Here is a 14550-nt window from a genome sequence, read left to right as displayed (position 1 = left end):
TCTTACGATGTTGGCTTTGTTGGAGCTTGTGATGATGTGGATGTGGTTTGTCCCCCAACAGTTCATAGGCTGAAGGTTTGGTCCTCAGCGTGGCAGTGTTGAGGTGGTAGAACCTGTAAGAGGTGGGCCTAGTGGGAGGTAATTCAGTCACTCGGGATGACGCTCTCAGAAGGGAGTGACGGACTTCACATGGGCCCCCTGTGAGAGGGGATTGTTAAAAAAAAAAAAAAGAGCAAGGCTGTTCCCTCTGCAGTTTTCTGGCCATGCAATCTCTACCCCTTGCATGTCCTCCCACCATGATGCCATTCACCATGTTGTGATGACCCTCAACAAAGATAAGTCACAGAGGCTGCCAAATCTTGGACTCGAGTTAAATAAACCTTATCTTTTCATAAAGTACCCATCCTCAGGTATTTTGTTAGAGCATCAGAAAGCAGGCTAATACAGAGGCCATATAATATAGTCTCTGGGAAATGGCATGAGGAGAAGTTTGGTGGTTCTTTTCTCCCTTTCAGGTCCAGTGCTAATGGAATCAGACAGTGCTCATTGCTTATCCTTTTTGTTGTAATAGAGCTCCAGTTTGGGGAAGAATGTAGCAATCTACCCCACTAAATAACTTCCCAGTTTCCCTCATTTCCAGGGTGGGCTTTATGACACAATTCTGGTTAAAGGGATATGTGCAAAGGTCTATGGAGGATTTCTGGGAAACCTTTTGCCTTTTCAATTAAAGGGAAGATGATGCATTTGGCAGAGCTCTGCTCCCCTTCTGTCTTGAGGCTAGAACAGCTGGCTGGAGTGCCTCCTGGGACTCTTTAGGCAACAAGTCATACTGCCCAGACACAACTTGTGACATGGTTGAGTCCCTGTTCTATCCCTCAACTGCCTCCCCACTGAGCTGCATATTATGAGAAAATAACTGGGTTTTTATTATGGTGACACATGTCATTGTATTGGCCATTATGCATCTGAAACTCTGGGTTTGGAGGATGCTTCCTACCATAAGTCTTGATGAGGAGAACAAACAATTTTTCCATCTCAATTGGAGCTGAAAGTGGCCAAATACTTGTGGTTTTTCTGGCAGTGATTACAAAGGCCTATGACTCAAGGATACTAACTGGATCCTAGAGGATGGTGGGTTTCTCCTGAAGTCATCCTATTGCTTCCCCAAGCATCCCAATGGAAGGTTTTAAAATCTTTCCATCCATCAGCTCTACCATTTGTGAAGAGATAATACTCTTACCCTAATACAAAAAAAAAATGTTTTCAGGAAAAGGCTTAAAGGACACAGTCCAACAGATCATCCAAAGCTGTGAAATCTGTCAATGGATTAATCCCTCTAATAAACATATCCACTCTCCCAGATACCAAAGAACAGGTTGTAATCTGGAAGCAGACTGGCCATTAGATTTTACCCATATGCCTGGAGGACCAAATTAAAAATATTTACTAGCTCTGATGGATACATTCAGTGGATGGGTAGCAGTTTTTCCTTCCAGATCTGAAATGGCTGTTGAAGTTGTAAAATTTCTACTTCAGTAGCATCATTCCTTGATTTGATTTCCTTTAAAGTCTTCAAAATGATAATGGACCTGTGTTTAAGGCAGAAATAACACAAAAACTCTTTCAAGCATTAGGAATTAAATATCATCTTCATTGTTCATGGAGACTTCAATCTTCAGGCAAGGTAGAAAAAACCAATGAACTTCTTAAGAGACCCTTAAGAAAATTGCTTCAGGTAACTAAAATCCCATGGGTTAAACCTCTGCCCTTGTCCCTGATAAGGCTTGGAAACACTCCTGGCTGACAGGGACTAAATCCATTTGAGTCCCTGTACAGAAGGCCTTTTTAGTCCAACATTTTACTTTTAGATATTGAGATTTCTCTTAGTTCCCATGTAACTCAGTTGGCCAAGTTTTAACAGATTCTTACAGAAATTGAACAAGAACTTCCTGAGGGAGATCATCAAGGACCGCCCCCCCATCTTCTGCTTCAGGAAATCTTGTCCAATTGGGAGGGTCCTTACCCAGTGATCACCCTGAATACATCATACCCACCTTAAAGCCTGGAGACTCTCTATTAAAGTCCACCATAATGGAGGCTCCTACAGACCACTACAATAGAAGATCTCAAGCTAAGTGACATGGCTTGATTTTATTGGTCTTTTAATTGCAATATCAGTGGTTATTGGGTTAGTAAAAACAGCTCCACAGACTGGGATCCTATTCATAAGCTATTCCTAGCCTTAACCTATTTAGGAACAATAATGCTATTCTGTGCATTAATCTTAATACATACTAAATCTAATTTTAATGAAGCCTAATTATGACTACAAGCTGTGCACTATGCACAAAGATATGTTGCAGGAATCTTTCTCCTGGGAACCTGGACTTTGGTACACACCTGGACTCACAGAATGCCTTTAACTCCATCCAGCATTACACTTGTCTCACTTGTAAGGACCTACGATACTAAAGTGTGGATACAAGATAACTTCAAATGCAATAATTATAAGAAATGTGTTTTTGCTAATTGGACTCTTTCAGCAAATGCTCTTGTGTGGAAGAGATCCCCATCTTTGCATGCCTTGGCACAGGGAAGGCTTCCTTTTACACTGGACATTATGTCAAATCTCACCTTGTTATGCTGCAATGTTTCCTCTTTGTGGCCCACTCTTCCTGCACGGTATTGTTCCTTAGCCAACAATTGCTCTGGTAATCCTGTCTTTAATGGTACTAATGAGAATGTTACTATAAACAAACCACAGACTATTTTATATGCTAATGCTACAGCCATCAACAGTTGTATAGTGTGGGTGGAGTATGTTTCTGTTTTGTTTAATATGACAAACAGTGTGCAGCCTCCACAAATAGAGTTCTCAGATCTTGTGTAAATGTCACTCAAATTTATCAGAAACATCTGTTACATTTTAATTTGACTTTTCCTATTTTAAAACAATGTAACTGGAGAAAAAAGAGCTTGGTATGATATCTTGCTTGGTGGGGCTGGAACTAGTTTGGGCATAGTAAATTCAATTGACCTTGAGAGCTTGGCGGGCAGACTGCGCAGTGGTGGACAAGATGTGGCTCAAGTTTTGACAATTAATGGTCAATGGCTTCCCACAATGATCCTGCCTCACCAAAATGCTCTTGACTGTACAACAACTGTTAACTGCTAGAAATGATATCACTTTTAGGAAGTTATTTTCTACTTATATTCCTTTAACCCACTGGATGGCTTTACAGTCACTTAATATACAATGCTCTGATTTCTTTTATACTGGGACTATACAGCATAATGAAACCTAATCAACACAAGTTTTATGTAATTTTCATGTTATACCTTTTGTTCTACATTCCTACTTTGCTTTGCCTCATTTAATTGGTACCCATGTGGATGAAACAGATGTGACTTATTCCCTATCTGAATGTATTATTTGTGATCAGGGATGAGTATGTGGCTGTTTGAGTAGACAGATGGAGCCCTGTCTACTTAACTATTCTAATTTATGTGACCTCACTCTGTATCCTGTGCATAACTTTTCTATGCTTTTTGAAGTAATTGTTCAACATGTCTGCTTAGCAACTAATAATCGATCTGATTTAAACTTTTTAACTCAAGTTTCTTCTTTTGCTAGGTGTATAGAATACCTAGAGGTCCTCCATTGACAGGGTGACATCTTTTACCTGATAAAGTGGATGATGTTACTCTAACATGGAACCCAAAACCATTATCTTTACCCCATATGTATATAAGTTTACAATCATTGATAGATATCCTTAATGAAAGTACTATAGTTAAAGATTTGTTAATAATCAACATCAATTAAATCAATATAAAATACATATGCAAATTATAGCTAACAGGCTGATTGATATATCACATCTAATAACTACTAATACCAACTATCATTGGAATAATTTTCTGTTTTTTTCTCCAACTGCATAATGATATTCTTTTGCTCTGTTTACCTTAAAATAATATTTGCTTTAGTATTAATCTCATTTTCTTGTTGTAATATTTGTCTGTATGTTAGGATCAGAAGAATGGCTATACAGATGAAACTCCACATAAATGTGCTTCCCAGTTTCTACCAAGGACCTCTGGACCATTCTTAACACAGCTCTTTGCCTTGACTTCTCCTCAGGAGGACACCCTGACTCAAGCTTTACAACGCCCCTTTCCAGCTTGAAGTAGTCAGAGCGGTCATCGTCCCAACTCCCAACAGTAGTCAGGGTGTCCTCTGAGAGGGGAAGTTGAGAGAGATATAGAAGGGGTCAGGCAGTCAGGGCAAGATGTCAAGTGAGGAGGGTCAGGGTCAGGGCCAGAACAAAGGAGCATGGAGAGGATCTTCTGATGAGGTCAACTTCCTGTTGATGAAAGTGCTTATGGACACATGCAGGGAACCCAGGCAGACAGACACTTCCAAACTTGTGCTCCTAAGTGGGAGATCCAATAGAAAAACAAAAACAGATGCATGGACAGAGGGGGCACTGATCAATAATAGTGAGGAGCTCATGGACAGGGGAAGGGATAAGGAAAAGAGACCATAAAAACAATAGACCAAAATTCCCCATTGGATTCTCAGCTCCGGGGCCCCTTCTTTTTGGAGAAGTTTATCTCTGTATATCTCTTTTCAATAAACCTACTTCTTGCTTGCTATCTTTGTGTCCTGTTCTTCAATTCTTTGCTGAATGGAGACAACAAACCCAGCACCCCTAGATGGTAACCTCTGCTGCAGAAATACTTTTCCTCAAAAACAATCCCTGGCTTGTTTCCTCCAAATCCTGTGTTCTTAACTCCTAAAAGTGGGAGATTTATGCCATTGTGGTAAAGAAGAGTTTTCAGTTGGGCATGGTGGCACATTCCAGTAATCCCAGTGACTCAGGAGGTTGAGGCAGAATTGCAAGTTTGAGGCCAGGCTCAGCAGATTAGCAAGGCCCTAAAAAATTTAATAAGATCCTGTCTCAAAATAAAAGGGCTGGGAATGTACCTCAGTAGTAAGGTGCCTCTAGATTCACCCTCCATAAAGAGCAGTTTTCAGCTGATTAGTTTAAAACTGTAAGTAATGATTAACATGTCAAGTCACCAACACAAAGAATTAAAAATATCCTCTTAGGTTATCTATCTAACACTATAAATTTATACACATAAATATGTCTTGCTCAGGTGAAGCTAGTGCACCCTCTCCTATACCCACACTCTGTCACAGAGTGCTGATTCTTGCTTTCTTTTAATAGAATCAACCTATGCCTCACTTTGACCTGTGTTTAAATTCCTTTTTGTATGATGTCTAGTACCCACTGACCTGAGTTGAGGTTTACCTCCATTTGGGGACCACCTCAGGGTCCTCATCCCAGTGACACAGTCAGTCTGCACTTTTAAAATTTACTTGCAAACTAGAGTTCCACTCAACCTTAGATGACAAGCCCTAATGTCAAGGGCTGTCCATTCATGGACAGTTGGAGGAGCAGATTGCCTGGCCATAGGTAGGTCCTTATCAACTTAAAATAGAGCAACCAGAAACTAAAATGAAAATGGAAACAAGAAACAGAAAAAATAAGATTTTAGTTTACCTACACCAGGTACAAGTGGTGTATGCCTTCAATCATAGCCACTTGGTAGGCTTAGGAGAATCACAAGTTCAAGGCCAAGCTGGGCAATTTAGTGAGGTCCTATCTTAAAAATAAAAAGGCCTGAGGAAGCACTCAGTGGTAGAGCACCCCTAGGTTGAAATCCCTAATATCACAAAAAAAAAAAGTATTCTAGTTTACCATTCCTCACTTGCCAATTAAACACTTGTTTCTCAAGAGCTTAATATATGAGACAGGCTGTGTGCTAACTGCCGGAGATACAGCAGCCAATAAGACACGGTTTCTGTGGTGGACAGAATGGTGATCCTCAAAGATGTCCATGTCCTAATCTTAGAGCCTATAAATATGTTAATTTACATGGCAAAAGGGACGGTGGATATGTGATTAGGTCAAAGATTTTTTTTTTCTTTGATGGTACTGGCATCAAACCAGGGCTTTTTAAATACTAGGCAAGTGCTTTACCCCTGAGCCATACACCCAGGCCAGGTTAAGAATCTTGAGATGGAAGATTATCCTGAGTTATTTGGGTGGCTTGAGTCAAACACTTTTGAACCTAGCCCCTATAAAAGCGACACTGTACACATCTGCATGAGATCTGTTATGGTTTGGATATAAGGTGTCCCCTAAAAGCTCCTGTATTAATGTGGGAATGTTCAGAGGTGGAATGATTGGACTGTGAGATCTGTAACCTAATGTAATCATAAGGAGTTTTATAAGAGGGAGGAAACCAAATTTAAAACCCAACCAAAGCTGAGATTAGTATAAGGCAAGTTAGGGACTAGCATTTGAAGCAAAATTAAAAGAGAGAAAAGGGAAGGGAGGCCAGAGGGTCATATTGAGAGAAGGAACTGTGCGGAGACAAAATAGAAGAAAAACAAAATCCCACGAAAGAAATAGCAAATTTTTATTTATTTATTTTTTTTAACATTTATTTTTTAGTTTTTCGGCGGACACAACATCTTTGTATGTGGTGCTGAGGATCGAACCCGGGCCACAAGCATGCCAGGCGAGCGTGCTACCACTTGAGCCACATCCCCAGCTCGAAATAGCAATTTTTTAATATTTTTTTTTTAGTTGTAGTTGGACACAATACCTTTATTTCACTTGTTTTTATTTTTATGTGGTTCTGGGGATCGAACTCAGGGTCTCGCAAGTGCAAGGTGAGCACTCTACTGCTGAGCCACAACCCCAGCCCCAAGAAATAGCAATTTAAATAGCACCACTCTGTATGCTAAGTCCATCCATGGCCTGGAGAAGTTAGGATGAGTAATGTAATTTCTCAGTTAAGATAAAGTCCTTTGGCTGTCCTTGTTCTTCTCAGAGTGTGACTATTTCACCAATTTTACATAAGATTTAAAATACTTCCAAGGTTAATTGTGACAATGCTTGATTTTTGTGTCAAACACTTTTGAACCTAGCCCCTATAAAAGCGACACTGTACACATCTGCATGAGATCTGTTATGGTTTGGATATAAGGTGTCCCCTAAAAGCTCCTGTATTAATGTGGGAATGTTCAGAGGTGGAATGATTGGACTGTGAGATCTGTAACCTAATTAGTTCATCCTAGTTTGAATGAACTAGGAGGTAACTATAGGCAGGCGGGGCTTTGGCTGGAACAGGTGATTCACTGGGGGCAATTCACTGGGGGTGGCCCTGGAAGGGTTCATCTTTTCTACAGCCCTTTTTCCCTTTTTTCTCTCGGTTTCCTGGCTACCATAAATGGAGCCGTGCTCCTCCGCCATGCCCTTCCTCTGTGATGTTCTTGCTCACCTTGGGCCCAGAGCAATTTGGCCAGCCATGAACTAAACCTCTGAAATCATGAGGCAAAACAAAATTTTCCTCCTCTAAGTTATTCTCGGGTATTTTGGTCACAGAGACAAAAATTTACCTAATACAGTGTCCACGAATATGCTGAAACTCAGTGCAAGACCAGAAACATCAGGATACTCTATAATATTTCAGGACAGAGGAAAGGAAAAAGGAAGGATCCTGGAGAGGGTGGAAGAGAAATCCTGGCTACAGATCATTCCTAATAATGATGGTATTCTGCCTTTTCTGAGATGATATTCATAGGATAACCCCACTCTTCTTACATGTAAAGTAGGCCTTAAACAGTGGCCATTTGGAAGCTACCCTTTGTAGCAGCAAGTGTGGTCTCTCTGTTCTGAACATGGTATCATGCTAACAAGGTTCTCCTTTTAGGGTCCTCCTTTCCATCAGTGGGAAATACCAGTCAGCTGATTCTATCCATGTGAACTATCCATGACTCCAAAATCTGACCTGAGCCACGTGTACTTTCTTTTCCGTACATGAACTTTAAGGGGAGTGGACCTCGTTATGTCTTCTCTTAAGACCAGGGGAACTTCAGGCCTCATTTCTCCCTCTACATGCTTGGGTAGCTTGTCTCCTGCCAGGCACTTGGGTTTCATGGTCCTGGTTAATAATCATTATCAGATTTCTCCTATCCACTACTACTTCCTTACCTTGACAACAGAGTTTCACTTTATTGTGAAACCAATTGCTTCTTTGGACATTTAGGGTGATGATCCTAGCAGTGGTGCATACCTTGCCTAGGAGAAAAGGAAAAGTGAATGGTGATTCTTCTGAGGTTAAAGATTGTGGAGTTGGCACAAATAGCTCAGAATTGCTAGATAATTTCCATTCTGACCTAGCCAACCAAGGAATGGCTCCTTTTAGAGAACATCCAAGCTCTTGCCCAGCTGTTCTCAGGCTGGGTAGGGCAGAGCTGAGATCATGTTATATACCCAGCAAAAGCATCAAAGCCAGAGCTATTCATCTGTTGTAGCAGGATAGAAACTGGGGATTAGAAGGGCCATTAGAAGGGCCATTTTAGATTGAGTGTGTGTGTGATACTGGGGATTGAACTCAGGGGCTCTCTACTACCGAGCTACATCCTCAGCTCTCTTTTTATTTTTATTTTGAGACAGGGTCTTGCTAAATTGCCCAGGCTGGCCTCGAACTTGGATCTTCCTGCCTCAGCCTCTCAGGTTGCCGGGTTTATAGGAATGTGATATTGCAATGGGCTTTTTGGAGCCTTAAATGTTCAAATCTTGAACATTTGCATTAGGGGCAGAAATAACTCAGTTATTGTCTTTTGACCTCTAATTTACTATCTGTTCCTCCACACTAGTACGTCCTGAACTGTGTTCAGCGGTGCTTTGTGTTGACCATTTTCTTTATCACCAGATTTCTGAGCCTTTACTTCACCAATACACACTGTATCTTTCTAAGAAGGGCATAGAGTTTTCAGGCTTTTCCAAACTTTTTCTATCAGATTCCTTTTTTAGATACTGTGCCTGTTTACATTCTCCAGGAGAGGATTAATGGATTTTTCATAAAGACTTATGAAATGCTGCCCTACATCTGCTGTTATTGTTAAGTGCTGCACAAATAAATTTCCCACACATGATCCCTACTACTCACGTTATGCAGCACTGATGCCGAGACATGGCCCGTGGGCAAACTTCACTGTCATGCTGCATTGGTACTGCAGTGGACTCTCTCAGAAGGCAGATGTGGGGTGGGGTGGGGGTAGGGCCATGAGTAGAATAGCCTTAATGGTCACCTCCTCTATGCTCTGCAGACTCACTTCAGAATGTATGGGTTTCAGCCTTTGCTTGACAGGCATTTATTGTGATTCAATGATATGTCATAGACTTAACCACTGAGGCACATCCTCAGCCTTTTCCTATTTTATTTTAAGTCAGGGTCTCACTAAATTGCTCAGGGCCTTACTAAGATGCTAAAGCTGGCTTTGAACTTGCAATCTTTCTGCCTCAGCCTCCTGAGCAGCTGGAATTACAGGCATGCACTACCACACCCAGCAGGACTATTTTTCTTATTCATTTCCTATTCCTAGAGCTTATTCCAGTGCCTGGTCCATAACAGGGGATCAACAAATGTTCACTGAATGAGGTTTGACTGGGAACTAGGTGATCTTGTCAAATTTCTTTGCCTTTTGAAGTGTAAGCTTTCTTAATCTGCTCAATAAGGAAATGTTAGCTCCTTCCCAAGAATGTTATGAGAACTAAATGATAAGTGCTTATAAAAGCTTTCAGCATGGCACCTGGCTAATAGGAGGCAACACCTACATATTTTCTAAGAGTGAAAGAGGATTCCAAAATGTATCTGTTCTAGCCCTCTGCTCTCATGTCATCAAAAAGTGTTGAGGGGCCAAAGTTGTGGTTCAGTGGTAGAGCGCTTGCCTAGCATGCATGAGGCACCGGATATGATCCCTGGCACCACATAAAAGAAATAAATAAATAAACAAATAAAATAAAGCTATTGTATTCATCTACAACTAACAAATATTTTTTTTTAACATTGAGCCAATCTCCTTTTTCTCCAGGCTAAATACCACTTTAGATTAAAAGAAGAAGATGGTAAGGTGGTGCTCACTATGGGAATGCATATTAGATTGGGTTTCAGTCCAGAGAACAACCCTCTCAAGGGCAAGATCTTCAGAGTGTGTTCTGCCTTGGTCACATCTAAGTAGGTGAGCACAGCTGACAGATTAAGCAAAGTCAAATGCTTCTCTGACTCTCATGAAACCATCATCATTCCAGACTTCTACCACTCTCTGAATCAGGAAGGAAAGAAGAAACAGAATCAACGGTGCCAGGCATTATGTCCCAAAGACAGGGTGCTATTTCTAAACTGTCTCCCTTCAATCCTTTTTACTTTCCACTTTCAGGATAATATTCATTTGCCTTTCTAATTGGGAGTGAGGAGACAGGAATTAGGCATAATTGTGCAAGAGAAGAAAAGATAGGCTGGATGTACTGGCTATGGCTTTATTGTAAAGAGGTGAAGTTTTCTTTCCCTAAAAGATCAAACCCAGGGCCTTCGCACATGCTAAAATTTCCCTTGAAAAATTCAAATTTTCCCTTGAAATAAGGATGGAAGCCACAGAAGGTCTTTTTGTTTTTTCTTTTAGTTCTGGAGATCAAACCCAGGGCCTTGTGCATTAGAGGCAGGCACTCTACCAACTGAGCTACATCCCCAGCCACAGAAGGTCTCAAGATCTGGCCATATGAGCCTACTCTAGTCTGATTTAGGACTAGAATTTGGCAAACTGAAGAATTCTACCCAAACCCAGGGCACAGAGCACCATCTTTTGCAGGTGTCTGTGGACAGTGCTGGTTCTGAACTGAACCCAATTCCTTTACTAACCCTGGAAAAGGCCAGTGATTCAAGGCCAAACAGTTGGAGCAAGAGAAAAGATTTATTTGGAAAGTTGATAAACCAAATATGGATAACTATCACCAACAAAGGCCATCTGCTTGAGGCACAAGGCTTATATGGCAATTTGGGGGAAGTATGTTTTTAGTCTATGAGTCTGTGGGGGAGGGTTGTAAATTCCTTCCACCTACGTCTGCTTTTCTGATTCACATGTGGTTGTTATCTGAAAGTCACTCAGTATCCTGGTTCTGTAAATCTAGGGAAAAGTTAGTGATTAGTAAGTTCTATGACTCATGTCATTTTAGTTCCTTTTCCCAGGAAGAGCTAACTTTGCAGTTTAAGATACAGAATAGTGTGGAGAACAGAAAGCAGCTTTTTTTCTGGAGAAGAGCTTTAACCTGTTTGGTGGCTTCAGTCAGAGGTGTCATCCACAGCAAAGCTGGTGGGAGACTAATAATTAATTGCTCAGCTGTGTGACCTTCCAAAATAGTGATTTTAATAGTCTATTAGGGACTCAGTGTAGAGAACTTGCTTAGCATGTGTGAGGCACTAGGTTTGATTCTCAGCACCGAATATAAATAAATGAATAAAATAAAGATCCATCAATATCCAAAAAACAAAACAAACAAACAAAAAAAAGTCAACTAAATGCCTATGTTAGCTTCCATCAGTCAGCCACCACTGAGAGACCTTGGATAACATGAACTTTGAAGTGATTAAGGGAAAACTGATCTGTATCATGTGGTCACAGAGGGATCCCTCTTTGAGAAAATCTGGACAAATCTATAGATAAGAAGGTTCTTTATGGAACTTTGTCTGCTTTTGGGAACATTCTGTCCTGCAAGGTAGTGTGTGATGAGAACAGCTCTAAGGGTTTATCGCCTTTGAGACCCAAGAGGCTGTGACAAGGCGGTGGAGAAGATGAACAGCATGCCCCTCAATGACAGCAGAGTGTCTGTGGGCAGATTTAAGTCTCTCAAAAAACAGAAAGCTGAGCTTGGAACCAAAGCTAAAGGATTCACCAATGTTTATATCAAAAACTTTGGGAGTGGGGCTGGAGATATAGCTTAGTTGGCAAAGTGCTTGCCTAGTACGTATAAGGCCCTAGGTTCAATCTCTAGCACCACCACAACCACCAAACAAACAAAGAAGCCACTTTGGGGAAGAGGTAGAGGATGAGAGTCTGAAAAAGCTATTCAGACAGTTTGGTAAGATTCTGAATGTCAAGGCAATGAGAGATCCCAGTGGGAATCTAAAGGCTTTGGCTTTGTGAGTTTTGATAACCACAAGGGCTTTCAGAATTCAATTGTAAAAAAAAAAAACAAACTTGTAGGATTATATTTATTTTAATTTCATTTTGACATTAATGTTAAACAAAAGTTGTCGCAAAATGTATGAAACTAAGCAATAGTAGTTAAAAGTGCATAAATGTCGGGCTGGGGTTGCAGCTCAGTGGTGGAGCACCTACCTTGCATATGTGAGGCACTGGATTCAATCCTCGGCACCACATAAAATAAATAAATAAGTGAAATAAAGGTTTTGTGTCCATCTACAACTAAAAATATTTTTTTAAAATGCTTAAATGCATCATAGCTTATTTATTTCAACAAAATGTGATGTCAGGAAAATATTTGGTCACCTATGGTAGACATTTATTTCCATATTATTGTTAAATAACAAAAACACAACATATCATAATTATAATATATAATTAAATAAGTCATGTTTATTATATAAATATATGTGTACACACTTTCAATTTAAACCTTGATTGTAAGAAATTTGAAATATACTACTTCAATTTTTATGATAAATAAATAAAATGCCATCAGAAAAAAAGAAAAGAAAATCATGAGGATGCCAATAAGTGGAAGAGATGAATGGAAAAAAACAGTGGGAAAGTCATATCAATAGGCCATGCACAGAAGAAAGGAAAATGACCAGGCATAGTGGTGCACACTTGTAATCCCAGTGGCTTGGGAGGCTGAGGCAGGAGAATTGTGAGTTCAGCCTCAGCAATTCAGCAAGGTCCTAAGCAACTCAGTGAGATCCCATCTCTAAATGAAATACGAAAAAGGTCTGGGAATATGGTTCAATGGTTAAGGGCCCCTGGGTTTAATTCCCAGTAAACACCACCCCCCATGAAGAAAGTAGAACAGCAGGCTGAATTAAAACAAAAATTTGAGTGCTGAAACAGAAGAGAACAAATCAATACCAGGAGGTGAATCCCTACTTTAAGAACTTGGAAGACATATTGATGATGAGAAATTAAGGAAAGAGTGTTCTCCTTTTGGATCAATCACCAGTGCTAAGGTCATGTTGGAGGATGAAAGAAAGCAAAGGGTTTGGCTTCATCTGCTTCTCATCTTCTGAAGAGGCACCCAAAACAGTCCCTGAAATGAATGGACACATCATGGGTTTGGGGGAAAGGAAGAGAGAAAGGCCCATCTGACCACTCAGTATATGCAGTGGTTGACTAGAAGGAGAGCACTCCCTGCCAAGGCCATCTTAAATCAGTTCCAATCTGCAACTGGTGGCTACTTCATGCCAGCAGTTCTGCAGCCTCTGGGAACACTTCCATATTACACACTTAACTAGTGAGCACAGATGAGGCTGGCAGCAATGTGGGAGACCTCAAGGCTTTTAAGGAATGGCAAGTGCTATTTACCAATCTGAGTCTTGTCTTACTCTTCACCATCTATCTCCAACCGTAATGCTCCGGCCTCTTGTGGCCTCCTTACTGTCACTCAGAGTTGTGCCAAACTTGACACTTCATGCTGGAGTTGATGCTGATGCTCCTCCAGCTGTGGCACCATATAAGTATGCCTCCAGCACCCACAGCCCTCACCGTGCCATACAGCAGGCACTCACCCTGCAGTCCATGCACAAGGGCAAGAGCCTCTGACTGCCTCCATGCTGGCTGCAGCACCACCTCAAGAACAAAAGCAAATAATGGGAGAACATTTGTTTCCACTCGTCCAAATAATACATTCAAACCTGGCTGGAAAGATCATGGGAATGCTGCTGGAGATCAAAAATTCTGAGCCGTACACATGCTGGAGTCCCGTGAGTTTCCCACTCCAAGGTGGATGACTCTGTGGTCTATAGGCTCATGATGCCAAGAAAGAAGCTGCCAAGAAGATGGGCACTGTTGCTGGCTCTTAGACAAAGAAAGGCCAATTCAAGTCAAATGACCCCTGTGGAAATCAACTCAAGGTTTGAAGACTTTCTAGTTTGTCTATGGACCTCAACATCAAGAACCACAAGTTGCACATTTATTGGGTCATTTGGAACTAAAAGGTCAATTATGAGATGCCTAGAATTTTTCAATTATAAGGCTATATTATCTGAGTTCTGCTATATCCTAGACAGTGTTATTTCCCCCCCCCATGGGATTTGATTCCCCACCTCCAAGATGGTTTTATTTGATGTACCCAAATCTTAAGTTTCTTAACAAAGAAAAATTTTCCATAAAAAATAGTCAGCTAAAGGCAAGTGAAGCTAGAGGGTTTATTTAGAGTTTTTTTCTCAGTGACAGTTCAACAATTATTTACTGCTTTTTTACCTTGGGCCAGGCACTGTGCTAAGAGCTGGAAAGACAATACTAAAAGATATGGTACTTGGCCTAGGACAGTGACACATACCTATTATCCCAGAAGGATTACAATTTCAGGGCCAGCCTCAGCAACTTAGCAAGACCCTGTCTCAAAATGAAAAATAAAAAGGACTGAAGATGAAGCTCCGTGGTAAAGTGTC

General features: G+C 40.8%; 1 pseudogene; it reads left to right on the top strand.

Annotated features, from left to right (window-relative positions):
• The first annotated feature begins 156 nt into the window (after positions 1-156).
• Positions 157-13887, top strand: LOC144375738 (polyadenylate-binding protein 4-like; annotated as a pseudogene).
• The last annotated feature ends 663 nt before the right edge of the window (positions 13888-14550 follow it).

This window comes from Ictidomys tridecemlineatus, chromosome 3 (genome assembly GCF_052094955.1).
Source record: "Ictidomys tridecemlineatus isolate mIctTri1 chromosome 3, mIctTri1.hap1, whole genome shotgun sequence".
Classification (NCBI taxonomy): domain Eukaryota; kingdom Metazoa; phylum Chordata; class Mammalia; order Rodentia; family Sciuridae; genus Ictidomys; species Ictidomys tridecemlineatus.
Note: the sequence above shows the minus strand (reverse complement) of the source record. Positions and strands in the feature narration are given on the sequence as shown.